The 20,167-nt window shown below is 33.2% G+C and overlaps 1 protein-coding gene across 1 annotated transcript in view; it reads right to left on the bottom strand.

The window, feature by feature from the left end:
• Liprin-beta (liprin-beta 1) overlaps positions 1 to 15,723 on the bottom strand; it is a 144,401-nt gene extending 128,678 nt beyond the window's left edge. The window contains exon 1 of the mRNA XM_076417369.1: positions 15,650 to 15,723. The gene's annotated coding sequence lies outside the window, so the exon portion shown is untranslated. The remainder of the gene's footprint in view (positions 1 to 15,649) is intronic.
• Between the last annotated feature and the right edge of the window lie 4,444 nt (positions 15,724 to 20,167).

The raw sequence follows: 20,167 nt of genomic DNA, 5'->3' as shown, positions 1-20,167 counted from the left end.
ATCTCCGCCATTTTGTGGCATTGACTGAAAAAATAATTGTTATCTTCTGACTATTTTGCTACTATGGACAGTTTCGTTTGATTGTTCTGTCATGGCATAATCTGCTATCTTCGTCAGTTATTACGAATTAAAAAACAATCGAAGCGTGTATTTGACTGGAATAGTAATTATTATTTTCAGTCGACTACTTTTTTGACTATCGACTAGTTCAGCTGTTTTGCGATAGTTCCCAACGCTAATATTTATCATTATGCATACAAAGATTACAGTTCAATTTGTCCATTATGAATTCGCCGGTTGGAGTTAAATTTATTTAGCTGTTACATCAGAAAAAGCTTTCGTACCTGTGTAGGTCGTAAATAAGCAGAAAATCGCCTATAATTTCCTTTAATTTAGCGACGCCGTAAAGTAATAATGTCGTTTGGTGAACGCTGGAAGTAATTTATGAACAGGCCAACTGCGAAAAGCGATTCGCGAAACGATGTTTTTAGGCTACCGATCGGCGAGAGTGAAATTTGTTTATTTTGAAATATTTTTGGGGTCGATTAAATAACTGCGAACCCGATAAACGCCCAAGCGATAATTAAGTAGCGAAAGTATTATAATACTTTCTGTCAAAAGGTACATGAAAATGATATGAGAAGCCCGCTGAAAGGGATTGGCAAAATAATTTTTGTCGTTTAGTTGCCTCAAGGTTTAGTTTGTTTAGAGTGCTCGATATTGTCAGTAACAAAGAAATATAAGAGAGAGTTTCTTATATATAATCCTTCATGTTGCGCATTATTTCCTCTCCAATATCTTCAGAGAAAAACTTCAAAACTGCTTTATTTAAATAAAATTAATTCACGAAAGAATAGACCGGTCAGTGAAGGTTGTGTTTACGCTGCCAAGTGGCACCAACTGTGCGCTTCCTTGACATGGTTGTTGAAGCTGTATTGTATCTTGATAGACCTGCGAAGGCTGTCGAAGACCGTGTGCCCTGTGGACACTTTATGAAGACTGTTTTTATGATTGAGGAAGTCTGTGTTTGACTGACCTGGAAACTCTTGAATACTTTGTTCGGTCTCACGCTCCTCTCTGCTCCTTCTTTTCCTGTCAACAACATTCCCTTCTGACCAATAGATAACAGACCAGTTGAAAAGTCCCCGGCCTGACACTAGAATAAAATCCATATGCTTTTTCGTTAGCCCCAACCCTCAAAAGATGCGTGTATAAATTTGACAGCTCTCGGACCATTAGTTTGTAAATTATAGCATTTTAAGTGAAGCAACTTTTGTTATTGTGAAAAAAATGGATAAAAAAAAATTCCGCGTGTTGATAAAATGTTGCTTTTTGAAAGGAAAAAATACAATTGAAGACAAAACTTGCCTCGATGCCGAGTTTCCGGACACTGCCCCTGGGAAATCAACCGTCAATGATTGGTATGTTAAGTTTAGACGTGGTAAAATGAGCACCGAAGACGAAAACATTAAAAAAATCCACAAAATGATTTTGAATGACCGTAAATTGAAATTGAATGAAATAGCAGACACTTTAAAGATATCAACTGAACATGTACATCATATCATTCACGAATACTTGGGTATGAGAAAGCTATGTGCAAAGTGGGTGCCGCGCGAGCTCACTTTTGAGCAGAAATAACGACGAGTTGACGATTCGGAGCAGTGTTTGCAGATGATCAAACGTAATAAATCCGAGTTTTTGCGTCGATATGTGATAATGGATGAAACATGACTCCATCATTTCACTCCGAAGTTCAATCGACAGTCATCCGAGTGGACTGCTCTCGATGAACCCGCTCCAAAGCGTGGGAAAACGTAACAGTCTGCTGGCAAGGTTATGGCGTCTGTATTTTGGGATGCGCATGGAATAATTTTCATTGACTACCTTGAAAAAGGAAGGACCATCAACAGCGACGATTACATAGCGTTATTGGACCGTTTGAAAGACGAAATCGCCGAAAAACGGCCGCATTTGAAGAAAACAAAGTGCTGCTTCACCAAGACAATGCACCGTGTCACAAGTCAATGAAAACTCTGGCAAAATCCATGAATTGGGCTTCGAATTCCTTCCTCATCCACTATTCTTCAGATCTGGCCTCCAGCGATTATTTCCTGTTCTTAGATCTCAAAGAGTGCTCGTTGTGGAAAAATTTTCATCGAATGAAGAAATGATCGCCGATTTTGACACAAAGGACAAATCGTACTACAGAAATCGTATCGAAAAGTAGGAGGGTCACTATAATCAGTGTATCACCCTTGAAGCGACTTATGTTGAATAAAAAAAACTAATTTTGCCAAAAAAAAATGTGTTTTACTGTGATAGGCCGGGGAATTTTTAATTGACCTGTTACTATACGGGTTTTATGTGGCAATAATAAAATGTGATCCCACAATAACCCTCAGTCTACCAGAGGCACCCAAACATACCGTCATAACGCTGTAAAGTATCGTTACAACAAAAATGCTATTCCGGGTTATCTTTCTAACATCTTGTAGAAATATTGCTACAATTTGAACTTCTCCCAAACGGTGATTTTGATAATATTTTTGTATGTGTTTGAATGAATCGAGAATGTTTTATAATCACAATCAAATCCGGTAGGTGATACACGCAGGCTGCGATAAGCTGTTACATTATACAAAAATTATCGATATATCGCAGAAAACAAATCGATATATTTTTATAGAGCTAGCGTAGCGCAATGAACGTCTTCGAACGAATAGATTGGGACAACGAGAGACACGTGACTAGAGATGCTGAAAAAATATCGATATATCGTTAATTTTCACCGATATTTTCTGCCCGATATAATGATATATTTTGGACCAATATTTTTCGATATTTTTTTCAAAGAGTACCGAACTTTTAGTTGTAAAGTAAAATATCGATACTAAAAACTTAGGGTTTTAGAAGGAGAGTACCGAACTTTTGTTTTGAGAGTTCTTCTACCACAATCATCAAGTCAAATTTGTGTGGAAAAGTAGAACAGGAGCGGGAGAAAGTTAGACACATTAAAAATTAACAGTATCTGTCATGCTAATTACCTATCGTTGTTGTATTTCATATGTATAGTTTTACTTAATTATAAGTTTTATTTTACGCCCGAATTTATGCAGAAGATTTACTTATGGTGAATCGACTAGGTTTATATCAAAAGTATCAAAGATATGCAACGCCCTGGTCGATCATAGACGTCTTGAAATGAAGCTAGTATCACTAAAGTGTAGAAAATGAAAGCTGAAAATTTATTTAAACCTAAACCGGAAGAAGGCACACAAAACTTTGGATTTTCAATCAACGTAAATGAGTTTGTGGCCAAAAACTCAAGAAATGCCATCGAACATCCACCTTCACCTAAAACATCATCGATCGACTTCATCTTTCAATTGTTGTGATAAGTGAAATCAATTCACGTTTTTATTTTATTATTAAAAGTTCATGACAAATACATATCAATTAGTTACTAACTCGTAACTATCTAGTAATTTTTCCTTTATATTGTTCTTAAATCCAGATATAATATTAAAAATCTAAACTCATTTAGCATTTGATTATATTTAAATATTTCTCATTCCATTTCATAGATTTCAATATTATTTTCAATTCCTTAAACTACTCAGCAACGTTACTTTACAACTTTGTACTCTATTTACATTTGTCCCAATATTGTTACTCTTAGCGAGTAGTTCAGTACCATCAGCAAATGTTGACATCCTTAATATTTAAGGCTTTCATTAGATAGAGTATAAAATATTGGTTCAAGGGTACAACCTCAGGCAAGCTTCAAATCTGAATATTTGTCACAGTATATTATTTTGAAGTGGTTATCAGATATGTAAGATTTGAGAATTTGGTTCATCTCGTTATTATAGATTGTTTGCTAACGTTTGTCCGAAGCCTTCATGCCATACTTTATCAAAGGCTTGGGTCAGAGATATAGAAATATGGCTGAACAAATTCAAAATTTTTCTCAATTATTTCCGTAATACGATGTACCTGCTCAATTTTTGAATGTGCTCATGGAGGTACTTTATGTTTGTGATGGTAGTAGTAAATGTTTTTATAGGCAACAATAGAAAGTCGGACAAGGAATAACCATCCCAGTCACGCCAGTAACCAGGCTAAGTAGGGTAAGACCGAATGTCTTCTGGGATGGTCCCTAACTTGATCACTAGCCAGTCGGTAGGCTTAATCGCGAAAACCCTTGTTGGTAAAAAGGAGACTTTAAAATATATCAAAGAAAAAACCGCTATGTAGTGATAAATATATGTGCTAGTTTTATTATGCCCCTTCTATAGGTATTAAAATATCTGGCCATTTATTGTACCTTCGAGCTTTCTTGATATTAATTTTTTGGCGATATTCTTTGGAGTTATTGAGTTTATAACTCTTCATTTCTATTTGGATTAGTTAAGTAATCAAATTCGTCAGCAGGATAGGGTTGGAAAGTATTTGTTAAGTACTCTGCAAATAATTTCGCCCATTCGATATCTTTTTTGCCAAGCATTTTTTTCTCTGATTTAATTTCTTAACGGCCTTCCAAACAGAATATTCCGAAAGCATTTCATTTTTCGTAATTCGAATTTTCTGTTTGAGTTGTTGACCCAGTTTATTTTTTAACAGTATAGTTTTATCATCTGATGCTCTGCTTGCCATTTTCTTGCTTTACGATTTGTTGTTAAGAGCTCTCTAATTTCTCTTGAGTAGTATTATATCCCGACGGTTAGTTTTTTAAAGTGTTTCTTTTAATATTTTTCCATGCTGCTTTTGTAAAATCACCATAAACAATTCTGCTTCCATATGCAGTTGTTTTCAGGGGTTTAATATTTTCTTCCACATCCATTCTGAATCCATTCCGGAACATCTTTTTGGTTATTACTGATACTTTCAGAAAATATTTTGACAATTGTATTAATTGGTTTAGCAGTACAATCAATTTGATTAAATAGCAAGCATACTCAGTTTTATTGATGAATACCCGGTACCTTTTTGTGAGAATATATGTTATATCGCGCGTCTGATACGGTCTTGGCTATAAAGTAGTGTGTTCGAAAGAACAAGCCGGTGTATTTATGTGGAGAATAAATAGTGTGAGAAGTGAGACGTCCAGAGTTAGAGGTTTAGTTAATGTTAAAATATATTTAATATTATTTTACACCCTTCACATTTTATAACTTATATACCAAGAGAGTTGTTTGCAAGCAGTCTTCTATTTCGCTAGAACTAGCATTGCTAATTAATATTACACCTCCGTAATTTTATTGATATATCAGAGCTTTGTCATTTGGTTCTACAATTAATTGGGCATGCTTTTCCTATATATTGTCCTATAAATTGGTTTTAAAGGATATATTTTTTATTATTATTATAAGTATTTTCCATCGACAGCCGCTACTCTTTCCCATTCTCCATGCAATTTACGGATTTCATCTTGAAAGAATGATGTATTCTTTAAGGCTATTCACGAATTGACCCATTCTCGGGTATCTTTATAAGAAATGAAGCGCTTCTTAGACAGGTCACGAGTCATATGCGTTTTTTCAGGTGCGATTTTTGCAACATATGCTATAGCATTGTCATATTGAAGAATAGCATTGTGTCTTTGTTCGTATTCCGACCGGCATTGATATTTTAATTACGTTTTAGCAGCCCATAGTATACCACACCAAGCTAATTATATGAAATACAGAGCATTTGCTTGAAACAACGGATATTCGGCTTTGCCGTTGATATTAATACTTGACCAGGTAGTCCCTATCACCAGTAACAATATGATTCAAAAAACATTTCCGATGTTGCCGTTGAAGCACAATCTCACGCATATCTAAACGCCTTGCAATCTCTCGGCTTCAATACACACAAATATAATAGAAACTTTTGAATCATTCCCATGTTCTTCAAGTGATTGGAAATAATTTCTTGTGTTACTCTCAATAACTCTGCATATTGGTCATATGGATCATAATCGCATAAAAACTTCCCACAAACAGGATTTAAAACAAATACAAACGATACGTATGTATACGTTACGGTACAAATTCAGACATTTTCAATGCACTGAAAAAAATGCTTTGTTAAAAATGCATGTCAAAAAGTGAAGCCTGACAGTCAAGTTTCAACATGAAGTACGTTACAATATGTGTTGTAAATTCTTTAAAATTAATATATAAGTATTATATTATTTATTTATTTTCATATTTTTTTTATTGGAAGTACATTTTCTGTCACAGTTTCGATGTTTTTAGAGAGAGAGACCAAAGAAGGTCCAGATCAACCCAAAAAAAGCGAGATGGTTAACTCACCATCATGAAGACTATTTGACAACTTTAAATGATACACCTGCCATGCATCTGCTTATATAGGATAATATTAAAATTAATTCACAGCTCCTACAATTCCATTTTGAGAATTGGAAAAAAAGAACTATATAAAAAAATAAAAGTGACTCTTTTTTCAGGAATTACAATTATTCCTATATATCTTGTCAAATTATACTTTTAATTTTCATGAAAAATAAGCCCAATATTGTGTAAATTTTTGGACGCGCTATGTTACGACAGTCATCAGAGTACTGACAATTTATCAAGTGAATCAGTCAAATTTATATCTCAATATAACATATATAACTAGCAAAACTCCAACGTCTGAAACATGCGCAAACTATATAGTAATTTTGACAAGAATTATTTATAACGGCACGAAAGCCCTAATAAGTTGGGTAAGCGGATATTCAAAATAAAAATGTAAAGTTACTGCACGGTAAAATGATTGATGAAGGATTTTGTTTACTGGCGGAACGAGGCACTGAATATTAAAATTATACGCTATTCTAAAGCCCTTTGTTTTCTTTAGCTTCGGTTATTAATTTCATTAGACCGGAGGAAGCTTAGGACCATGAAGCTATACAAAACGTTTGATCTATTCATGCATACAATGTACTTTTAGTTTTAAGCAGCACTCACGAAATGAAAATTTGTTGTTAATGTGAGCCCTATAGTTTTAAAAGATCGCAAATTATTATTATTATAACAGGTCAATTGAAAAGTCCCCCGTCTACCATAGTAATACACATTTTTTGCGAAATTACTTTTTTTTTATTCAACATAATTCCCTTCAAGGGTGACACACTGATTATAACGACCCTTCAACTTTTCGATACCATTTTGCAGTACGATTTCTTTGCTTCAAAATTTGCTAAAACAACGCCAATTCAAACGGTCCAATAATGCTATGTAATAGTCGCTGTTGATTGTCCTTCCTTTTTCAAGGTAGTCAATGAAAATTATTCCATGTGCATCCCAAAATACAGACGCCATAACCTTGCCGGCCGACTGTTGCGTTTTCCCACGCGTTGGAGCGGTTTCATCATGTGTAGTCCACTCGGTTGACTGTCGGTTGGACTTCGGAGTGAAATGATGGAGCCATGTTTCATCCAGTGTCACATATCGACGCAAAAACTTGGGTTTATTACGCTTGATCATCTTCAAGCACTCTTCCGAATCAACTCGTCGTTGTTCTTGATCAAAAGTGAGCTCGCGCACAGAACTTTCTCATACCCAAATATTCGTGAATGATATGATGTACAGGTTCTGTTGATATATCTAGAGTGTTTGCTATTTCAATGCAATTTACGGTCATTCAAAATCATTTCGAGGATTTTTGAAATGTTTTCGTCGGTAACAACCTCTTTTGGGCGTCCACTGCGTTCACCGTCTTCGGTCCTCATTTCACCACGTCTAAACATAGCATACCAATCCTTGAGGGTTGATTTTCCTGGCAGAATCCGGAAACTCCGCATCAAGCCAAGTTTTTGCTTCAACTGTAGTTTTTCCCTTCAAAAGCAATATTTTATCAATACGCGACATTCCTTTTTATCCATTTTTTTCACAATAAGAAAAGTTGCTTCACTCAAAATGCTATAATTGACGAACTAATGATCCGACAGCTGCCAAATTTATACCCACATCTTATGATGGTTAGGATTAACTAAAAACATATGGATTTAATTCTAGTAGCGTCATCTATGTGTCAGGTCGGGGACTTTTCAATTGACCTGTATGTAAAAGCAAATTTTATTTGTTTATATTATCTTGATAATTTTTTTCCAAAAACGAATACAAAATCATATACATATATTTATGATACACACAAATTAATCTGGTAATTCGATATTTTAGAGGTTTTTTTTAAATTTTATATATGTTTAAAAATGTTTCAATGATAACGTGAAGTGAACTAGGCGGGCTTGTCGCCAAAGTCTCCTTTTTACGAACTAGGGTTTATTTGGACTGGACCTACTGTTTAAAGTGAACTCCGAACCACGATCATCGGCATTAAGCCTACCGACTGGCGAGTAACCAACTTAGAAATCATCCCAGAAGACATCCGGTTTACCCACCCTGGTTATTGGCGTGACTAGTACTCTTTTCCTTGTCAGATTTTATATTCTTGCCTAAGGACAATCACAAACATACCTTTACGACCATCCTGTCCCTTTTACCACTGCGCTAACCAAGTTGGTTTCGTTCGAAAGTTCCTTTTTATTTAAGAGATTTGCCGCCTATGCGGTTACCCAACAACAATTGCCGTGCACGCAACATTGATGACACTTTTTCGCGGATTATTATTGCTAGATGGGATATATCAATACATGCAAAGGATGTTAGAGCTTCATAAAAGATTGAAAACAGCCGAACTAATCGATAGTGAAAAAAACTAGCGACGAAAAACAGTAATTATTATTTCAGACAAACGCATGCATCAACTGTTTTTCTATTCGTGATAGCTGACGGTGATATACAAATTCCTTTCCATATTAATATTGAAAGAAAAAAAGGACAAAGATAATTGTTAGACTCTCTGTGCTGTATAGATAAATTCGCTTTAAATGAGTTTAAACTGGCAAGTGGCAGTGTAAAAAAAAAGGAATAATGATGGAATATATGCTTCATCATATTTTTATACTTGGAATGACATTATGTAATAAAAATAATTGGTTTATTTCTATTTGATTTCAACGTGTGTTTATAAATGTTTTTTTCAACAGTGCTATAAGTGATAGTGGACAGAGGTATGTATCCCTTCTCAAGTTTCGTTTTGGAAAAGCAAAGGAAATATATAATTGCTGGATTCTATTATGTTAAAAAAAACTGTTTCATTTTGATGATTGATAATCATTTTAAATTATGTACAATTATGTTTATATTTTATATATTTGACTTGATTGTAAAGAGAAATGGAGTATCATCTTTATCAACTATTTAACTACCGCACCCTTTTTTAAAAAAATAATTATTTTATTTTATTTTATTATTAGTTTAAACTTTAATGAAAGAACTTCTAACATAGACCTAAGAGCTACCAAAATAACATAAATGCAGTCGAACTTATTTTACTATTTATCAATCAAATGTGGTTCTTTTTGAAAAAGTTTATAGTAAAAAGTAGACGTAACGAAAATAGCGACTGAAACAGTTGATAGTAAAAAGTAGTCCATTACTAAACAGTCGATAGTCGCTTTCAGTCGATAGTTTCCAAGACAACTGCAAATTAAAGATCAATAGCGCATAGTACATGCAATTATAAAGTATAAATTATAAATATTTTATAAGCCAGAAACTGATGCACAAGTGGACATTAGTAACTAATGTATAGTTACGTGGATTATTGTCAATTGCTGTCGGCTCTTTCACCCGCAGTTTCTTTTTCTCCAACCTAATATTTGCTTTTGTTATTTATTTTATAAGGTACGAAACATAAAATACTCATACAAAGTGTGTCCCAGTATTATTCTAATAGTATTGTTTGCCGGCTTGGTTGGCGCAGTGGTAAAGGCGACAGGACGGTCCACCTATGTTTGCGATAGTCGCGGGTTCGAATCCTGCTGGGACATGGTCGTAAATTTATGTTTGTGATTGTTTAATATTTGTGATTGCCCTAGACAAGAATGTAAAATACTACAGGAAAATGATCCCAGTCACGCCAGTAATCAGGCTGGGTAAAACCGGATATCTTCTGGGACGATTTCTAAATTGGTCACTGGCCTTTTGGTACCGTGGTTCGGAGCCCACGTTAAAGAGTAGGTCCAGCCCAGATAAACACTCGTTGGTAAAAAGGGGACTTCAAAATGTATATAAAAAAAATAGTATTGTTTGTATTTGTACTTAACAGGCGATACATTGGCTTTAAGTTAATAATCATGGAATAAAATAGAGATTTAACTTATAGGTAACTTTGTAGAGATGTTTCGCCACATCCAATATCCTGAAAACAATCCAATTGTCTTTTCGATCCATTTTATTGGTTTGTTTCGCTATACTAAGACCTGTAATATAATTTGATTGGTTCATTTCATTTCTTGATGCGCTTGCGGATTCTTTTTTGTTTGTTTGTTTCATTTTCTGCGCGTCTGATATAGAGAAGAGTATGTCTAACATTTTCGTACGTTTCTGTGACTAAAATCGATATTGATATGATATACATAGCTTTTATATACATAAACACAATTTTTTAGAATGTTGAACCTGGATATATCTAGTTACCAAAACATTGAAGTATACACACAAACTGTGTTAAAATGGAACCATATTGAATTCGTTATGAAGCTACTTATCCAAGATAATCGAAAATTTTTCGGATCTATTAGCTATCTCCTTAATTTTATTCCTAGACACTACAATGACAATTTTTTAGTACTTTATAATAACCTGAATAGATATCTTTTTCAAAAAGTAAAATTAAAAACATTTCGTCGTAGAATACATAATGGTTTCCAGTAAAAAAATATTGTCATATGTCATGGCGTTGTCAATCTACCTTGTAAACTCTGTTTAAAAAACAATTAAATGCATTAACTACAAAATATTTTCTTTACAGGTACCTATAATAGAAATTTAAACTAACTACTAGTATTATATGTGTGAAATTATTATCCAGAGATTCCTATTCAGTTGTCACTGTTGATTCACAGATTGTCCAAATTTCCTATTGCAACAGGCATTTATAAATTTGTGGTTCCTCAACTTCATTTATAATACGATTCATATTGTTAGAGTACGATACAACAGGTCAACTGAAAAGTTCCCGACCTGACACATAGATGGCGATACTAGAAATAGATATAATAAATAGACTATATGCAGAAAAATTAACCATCAAGGATTGGTATGCTAAGTTTAGACGTGGTGAAATGAGCACCGAAGACGGTGAACGCAGTGGACGCCTAAAAGAGGTTACCGACGAATTAAAAAATCCACAAAATGATTTTGAATGACCGTAAATTGAAATTGAATGAAATAGCAGACACTCTAAAGATATCAACTGAACGTGGACATCATATCATATCGAATATTTGGGTATGAGCAACCTCTGTGTAAAGTGGGTGCCCGCGAGCTCACTTTTGACCAAAAACAACGACGAGTTGATGATTTAGAGCAGTGTTTGAAGATGATCAAGCGTAATAAACCCGAGTTTTTGCGTCGATATATGACAATGGATGAAACACAGTCGATGAACCCGCTCCAAAGCGCGGGAAAACGCAACAGTCCGATGGCAAGGTTATGGCGTCTGTATTTTGGGATGCGCATGGAATAATTTTCATTGACTACCTTGAAAAAGGAAGGACCATCAATAGCGACTATTACAGCTTCACCAAGGCTCATCTATCGTATTCTCTAGATCTGGCCCCCCACTATTTCCTGTTCGCAAGTCTCAAAATAATGCTGGGAAGAAATTTTCGTCGAATGAAGAAGTGATCGCTGAAACTGAGACCTATTTTGAAGCAAAGAACAAATCGTGCTACAAAAATAGCATCGAACAGTTGGAAGGTCGCTATAATCAGTGTATCACACTTGAAAGGAATTATGTTGAATAAAAAAAAACAATTTTGCAAAAAAAAATGTCTTTTACTCTTGTAGGCCTTTTCAATTGACCTGTTATTAGTACAAATACATGAAATTTTTTGATGTTATCAAATCATAGTTAAGTGAAAAATGCCCTAACCAATACTACTAAAACGCATACTAAAAGAATCTAATACAGTAGTAGCAAACGAGTACATACTATTAACTGTACTTCAAACACATGGAAAAGTTCCATAGTTTCATTGAAGAAAATAATTTACTTATATAAGTTATATTATACAAATAGTACTGCACTAGCTATGGACTCCACTGTGATCGCTACTCTGCCGTCTCCTTTAAATGGTTATTTGAATATACTTTTTAAAGAAAATTTATAGTTTTTGTGTTTAAGACTTAAAAATAAGGCTATTCTTTTTTGAATTAATTCAATTAACTGGAATCAAATTAATCATCAAGCATTCCTTGGTGTAGTTAAGTGGAGCTCGGGCAAAAACATCGCAACTAAAGCTGTTAGGTCACAAAATGTGAATTAAAGATGCTCGAAGTTATAAACTATTTCAAGTAAGAAACATTCGAGCTTTGAAAAACACCCTTAATCCGTGGATTCCCGGCATATGTAGCACACTTCATAGTGCAAGGCCACCAAAGGCGGACCGAAGAGCTTCGTTTCTTAGCCATAGACCATTGGAATCTGTAATCGCTAGAACTTGGAAACCCATTCCATAGAGGGACAACATGGAAATTTGGATAAAAACAGTGCTATTTCGAAGATCCTCAAAGGCAAACTGGTGAGCGATACTTTCTCGATCGACGATCATGCGGCTCATCCTCGACCCGTTTCGCCGCCATCCTTGAATGCTTTGGCCCATTTAAATATGGCAGCCCTACCGAGGCATTTACTACCGAACTTATTTCGCAAAGGCAAAAAAAATCCGTCTTTTTAACGCCTTCCCACACTTAAAAATGAATGACAATACGTTGCGCAATGGCGGTCGGCACTTGACGTTCACTCATGGTCGTAGCACGCGCGTGAAACATTCGCTTCCGACTAAAACTATGCCACACTGTTCGTAAAAGACAGAGCTATCACATACTCAAGCCACGACCTTAAAAACATATATGCGCGCCATCTACAGCATTTGTCTCCATTATATTTGAACCACCCTTGTACGACTAGTTCTGCACTGGCTACGGACTGCACTATGATCTGAAGGTCCATCTGTGTTAACTATCTTTACGACTGATAATGAGTAAATTAATAGTTTGTCTGTGGTTAAAATCATTTTCCATATTATAACTTATATAGAGTACTAATTTTAATTTTACTTGAACTGTAACAATATTAAGAGTGATGGAACACAGTAACGTAACTAATAACAAGAACATTTTCAAGTGATTTTTATGAATCTCAACATTTAGGCGTGCATAGAATACGCTAAACTGAATGTAATGATGGAATATTGTGCGCATGCACCAAATATTTGCGCTCATCCTTTCCCCACCTACAGTGTATAATCGGCCATTTTAAAATTAACAGTTTGTCGAGTGTAAACAAATAACCTAGAATACGTAGATTAAAAAAATTATTGGATTAAAATTGTGTTATTCTTAGTATTGTAATATACATTGGTTTTAAAATATGTAAGAACAAAGGTAAGTCCGGAATGTATCCGGAAGGTTAAGTTTTATAATGTTAAAATATCCAAACGGCTTCAATTTTGTTTATAGTGAGAATATTAAGCGCCAAACTTGTAACAAAACATTTTGGACATCAAGTAGAAGTCAACATATGGCAACATTTCACCCCGACATAGCTACAGATTTCAAAACGATAACAAGAAGCAAAGAAGACAATCATTCTTTTTGTTGAAAAGATCAAATTTACCAGTAGGAGTTGACCTGAATTTATTATTTATCATTAATCGTCAATGAAACCCTAACGATCTAATGACTACTACTCTGAAGGTGAAGGAGTGAAACAATCAAGGAAAAAAGAATAATATATTTTTATAAAACAGCATAGGTAAATACATTTTAGGTTCGTAAAAATAATGATGTATTGAATGGTGATTCTTTCAGGTGAAAAGTACGACAATGTGCAAGATGAAGATTTTGCTTTGAGATAGGTGCATTACATATACGAATATGGTTTCTGGACTGTTAGTGAATAATATTGGATATATAATATTAAATAATATTAGATAATATCAAGACTTCATGTCAATATAGTTTATTGGCTTTGTCTAAAAATGTTTCGATATGATGTCTTTATAAAAATATGGTGCATGTACTTGATGTAAACATATCAATCGTATATATATGATATAATACCAATATAATCTCTATATAAATGTGGTCTTTTTCACTCAGTTTTAAAGATTTGTTCTAATGTTCTAATAAAGCATGAGTTCTTATTTTCAAATGGTTCCGAATTTTTATTTACTAGGTAAACAGAATTACTACACTAAATTGTTAAAATGAACATTTTAATTAGCATTTAATTTAAAATACTTCATAAAAATGAATGAATAATAATTTGATATTACTATGTTTACTAGTCATTAAAAGAGCTCCCAGCATTTCCTTTACTATTGTAACATGTTTGATTATTTTTTAATTTCATAGGCTTAATTTCTCCGTTGCATAACGATACATAAAGAAAACTATATTAGAGTAAAATTTTGCTTGCTTAGTTTGCCACGAGAGCACTTCTTCACTAAAACTATTAATTCAAATAAATGACTCTGCGGATGTGCTAAACTGAAATTACATTCAGTTTACGCTATCCTGTAGTGCATGAATGGTACATAATGGTAATAATTATATTACTCCATGTTTGTAATATTTCGTCTAAATACAAACATAAATTTGTTTTAGCGGATTGAAAATAAATATTTCAACAAAACCTCATTATAGAATTAACTAACCATGCTAATTATTCTTTATTAAATAAATATTTGTATATAAAGAGAAAAAAAACTATCAAAAAGCGATAATTAGTGTACATGGTTTTATCCAAATTTAGTTTTAGTAGGTTGTTCGTTAATTAATGTTTTAATAAAAAGTATGGTGATTATTGCAATACCTAAAACATATTACAAAAAAGGACAATTAAAGTGGCAAAAAATTAATAATCATTGTACGAGGATAGTTCCAGAAGTTTCATTTATAACAACGAAAACATAGATAATTAGAAAAAATATCCTTAATTATTGTGTAAATATGACATCACCCAGCAATTATTTGTTATTAACAAAAAAATCCAAGGAATCTTGTCGAATATAGCTTACAATTAGAGCTATAATTTATCTATTTTGTCCTAAGATGCAAGGTCATGCACTTAAATAATTAAACACACTACTCCCCTTGTATAAAGATTTCAAATATCAAAATTAACATACGATATATACGCACTTTTTAAAACACATCATGTCTGCTAACTCATAGGCACTTTTTTAAACTCTACCAACCAATTACTATTGGATACCATGAAATAAAATTTCCGTAGGCAGAATTTAGCTAGCTTTTGATATTGGTTGGATATTTAAAATAAAAGTAGTGAGTATTTTATGACTCGGTAGTTAAAATGAGAATTTTTCGCTATTAAAATATAGCTTTTTAATATTAATACATTGGATCTAACTACCACTTATGTGATAGGTTAATTGTATCTGAAACACACCTCTTACTACAGAAAAATAAAGTATGCAATGAATTCATTCATTTAACATTAATTAACGAACAACTAATAATATATTAATTATAAATAATTGTAACAGACCTACCTAAAAGAAACTGGTTGAATCCTTTTCATGAATTATTTAATCCCTACATGTTCTGCTAAATTCCTGTAACATATCTATAGTATTAAAAATATTTTACATCAAAACAATATATCAATAGTTATCATTAAATAAATAACAAATCATATAAGAGCAAATATATCAGGAGAAATCATATATACATTTCTAAATACCAATGTAGTTATAGTAAAGTACTTACCAGTGTAGGCAATGCCGTTCTTACCTGAAACAAAAATAAACCATTAGAAATAAAAGTATTATTGTAACGTGATTATGTACTACTTTTGAGGAATATATAAACCAGTAATTAAAATCTTGTTAAAACATCGTCATAAATAGCAATATTTTTATATAAAATGGTTAGCGTTAATAACAGTCCACAGTCGATAGTCCAAAAGTAGTCGAATGAAAACAGTAGCTATAATTTCAGTCGAACGAAGGCTTTCGATGAGTTTTCTATTTTTGACATAAGACGGTACGAATTCCTTTCTGTGTTAATTTTGAGGGAGGAAAGGACAGAGATAATTATTTGGATCTCTTTGCTGTATAGATCAGTCCATTTTTAGTCTCTTTCGACGTTTTGTCGTCATTTCGACACTACAACTGCGTAAAAACAAGTGTTTTTAATTTACTTGAACTTATATGACTTTTTTAAACTCAAAAGGTAGAGAATTATCTCTTAATTAAATATCTCTACTGGTGAACCAACATATTGGCCTTCAGACAGAAATAAAAAACCAGATACTATAGATTTCTGTATTATAAAAAATATTGATACAAAAAAGTGTCATGCAGAATCATGTTTGGACCTGTCTTCTGATCATTCACCAATAATAGTGACACTTTCTTCAAAAATTACCATCAAATATAAACCCCTTTCTCTGTGTAATAATAGAACTAACTGACCCTTATTTGAAGAAAACTTAGACCGAAACATATTTCTAAACTTACCGTTACAAACTGAAATAGATATACAAATAGCAGCAATAAACCTTACAAACAATATACAGGACGCAGCATATTCCGCGACTCCTAACAGTGAAACATTTCCAAGAAAAAATACACATATATCATGTATAATACAGAAAAAGATAGCAGAAAGCAGAAAGTTACGACGGAATTGGCAACGGCAAAGGACTGAAGAGAATAAAAGAAAATTTAATAGGGCCATCAAAGAGCTGAGAGATCTAATCCAAAATTAACAAAACCAAGGCATTCAAGAATACCTAGAGAATTTGACACCAACTGAGGCTACAGACTATTCGTTGTGGAAAGCAACAAAAAAGTTTAGGAGACCGCAGCAGCATAACCCACCTATTAAAACAAACAAAAATAATTGGGCTAGACGCAATAAAAAGAAGGCCGACATTTCCTTAAAACACTTAAAAAATGTTTTTAAACTTTTCCAGTCTCAGCTACATAAAGATGGCGAAAATAAAATTACTAGCTTTCTAGATTTGCCATTTCAAATGGTCGGTCGAACGGTCAAAAAAGTTAAACAAACAATAATGAGAGAGATTAATATTAAAAAAGCTCCTGGTTATGACTTAATTACTGGTAAAATTTTAAAAGAACTATCAGAAAAGGGTATTAAACTATGAACATGTATATTTAATCCTATGCTACGAATTAATTACTTTCTTAGCATCTGAAAAGTAGCTAATATATTAATGATTCTTAAACCAGGAAAAATATCAGAAGAGGTGACCTCCTACCGACCTATAAGTTTATTACCGATAATCCCGAAAGCTTTCGAGAAATTATACATAAAGAAGCTAAACTATATAATAGAAAAAGGAAAACTTATTCCAGAACATCAGTTTGGCTTTCGCAATAAGCAAGGGACTATAGAACAAGTGCATAGACATGTAAACAAAATAAACACTGACCTAAATGCCAAAATATATTGTTCGGCTTTTCTAGATATATCTCAGGCTCTTGACAAAGTATGACATACGGGCTGGCTTGCAGGTTAAACTAAAGAAACTTCTCCCTCATCCAAACTATCAGTTACTAAAATCGTATCTCACTGATAGATATTTTATTGTAAATGAAGGTGATGAACATACTGAATTAAATCCCATATATTCAGGAGTTCCGCAAGGTAGTGTACCGGGTCCCAGTACTGTATCTTCTGTATACGGCCGATCTGCCCACCACAAATATAACTACTGTGGCCACATACGCAGACAACACAGCAATCTTAACATCCCATGAAGATCCAGTCACAGCATCAATAAACCTACAAACCCACCTGGAGCAAATACTATTATGGTTGAAGACATGGCGCATTAAAGCCAATGAAACAAAATCCACCAATGTAACGTTTATCCTGCGTAGAAGAACATGTCCACCAGCGAATATCAATCATCGTCAACTCCCTCAAGCGGAGCATGTTAAATTTGTTGGTATGCACTTAGATCGACGCCTAACCTAGAAGAAGCACATACTCTCTAAACGGAAACAACTTGGGCTTAAATTATATCAAATGTATTGGCTCATCAGGCGCAAATCCAAGTTATCATTAGATAAGAAGATATTGCTGTATGAGTCTATACTCAAGCCTATTTGGTCATATGGAATGCAACTATGGGGTACCGGTAGCTAATCTATCCATCATTCAACGGTTCCAAAATAAGGTGTTGCGTGCCATTGTTGATGTTCCATACTATATTTCGAATAAAGTGATACAACGCGATATTCCTCTAGAACCTATAACGAGTGTAATTCAAGGTGCTTGTGTGAAGTACTTCGAAAGAGTGTCGTCAGTGCATCCCAATGTACTCGCCAGTCAGCTAAATATGCGACGTGATAATAAAGTACGTAGACTAAAACGTTTAACATCACCTGATCTGATTACTGGACATATGTAGACTTTAGAATAAGCTTTAGAATAAGACTAATTAATTAAAATAATATTATATACAGAAGATTTCTTAATGGAGTGATTTTCTACATGCCATAATATAGACATAAGAAATACTTATTGCGAATAGGGCAGATTGTGGAATCACAAAGAGTAAAAAAAAATTACTTTTTAAAAAGTCCCTTACTCTTAATGAACACTGTCCTTATTTTATATTATAAACTTTTTTAAATGACCTTTAGCCCCAACGAAATTCGATCGTAGTACGTTATTTTCGGCGAGCTACATTCCTAACCCGCACGGCTACCCGCAGGGTACCATTCCCTATTAGATAAACTTAAATGCTAAATGGCAGTGTAAAATTAATTTTATATTTTACTTTTACTTGTATGTACGTATTTCTTTTTGTACTAACTTTAGGAAAGACAATGTTAATATATTACCAGATTCTATTATATCGCAAAGAACAGTTTAATTTTGAATGATGTTGAAACAATGGATTGAATTTTTGGATTTGTAGAGATAAATGGAATAATGTTACGCCCTTCTTAAATAAAGACTTTTTTAGTATTTTAAGTATTTTGCCATTTAATAACCAAACTGTTGTAATTTTTACTCTATATTAATAAATAATATTATCTTTCATTAATAAATAATATTGAAAAATATAATTCGTTAATGGTGCTATATTAATGTACATTGTTGTTTACCAATCATATTACAAACAAAACGTAAAACCACATATTTGCAGATAATATTATACAAACATACATTCGTAACATTATTTTCAAGATCACAGCTAATACCGCAAAACTAGAATGCTGATAACTAGTCAGCATAATACTAGTGAGCATAAAAGTAGTTAGTATAAAACTAGTCAATATAATACTAGTCAATATAACACTAGTCAATATAAAACCAATCAGTATAAAACATTATTTTCAACTCACGGTTAAGACATCAAAACCGAAATGCTTAAAACTAGTCAGTATAAAACCAGTTAGTATAAAACTAGCCAATATAATACTAGCCAGTATAAAACTAGTCAATATAATACCAGCTAGTATAAAACTAGTCAGTATAAAACCAGTCAGTATAGTACTAGTAAGTATAAAACCAGTCAGTATAAAACTAGTCAGTATAAAACTAGTCAGTATAACACTCAGTATAAAACTAGTAATAGAAATTTCATTCGAATGAAATAGTCGCGACCGAAAATACTAGCAAATAATTCGAATAAATCAGTTATCACCGGAACTAGTCGAATGAAACAGACGATATTATGAAATATCATGAAAAAAATATCAATTACTAAATAGTCGCTAATTGTTTTCATTCGATAGTTCCCAACGCTAGTAATAATAGTAATAAACAATACTTTTAAAAACTATGAAATCGGATAATTGTTGAAATTTTGAAGTCTTTGTCCAGATATTTTGCTAAAAAAACAAACAATAAAAAGTATTCCTATCAGTTTACTCGCTAACCAGTCTATTGAAATTATATTTATATTACGTATAGTTCATAAATACGTATAAATACGTAAAAATAGTTTATATAATAAAACTGAGACTGGCGTAAGTGAGATAATCACGGAAAATGCGACATGACAACAAACATAATGATAACGTGTA

The sequence above is a fragment of the Rhynchophorus ferrugineus genome, unplaced genomic scaffold (assembly GCF_030347505.1).
Source record: "Rhynchophorus ferrugineus isolate W39M unplaced genomic scaffold, kcgeb_rfMv2 rfM11, whole genome shotgun sequence".
NCBI lineage: Eukaryota > Metazoa > Arthropoda > Insecta > Coleoptera > Curculionidae > Rhynchophorus > Rhynchophorus ferrugineus.
Note: the sequence above shows the minus strand (reverse complement) of the source record. Positions and strands in the feature narration are given on the sequence as shown.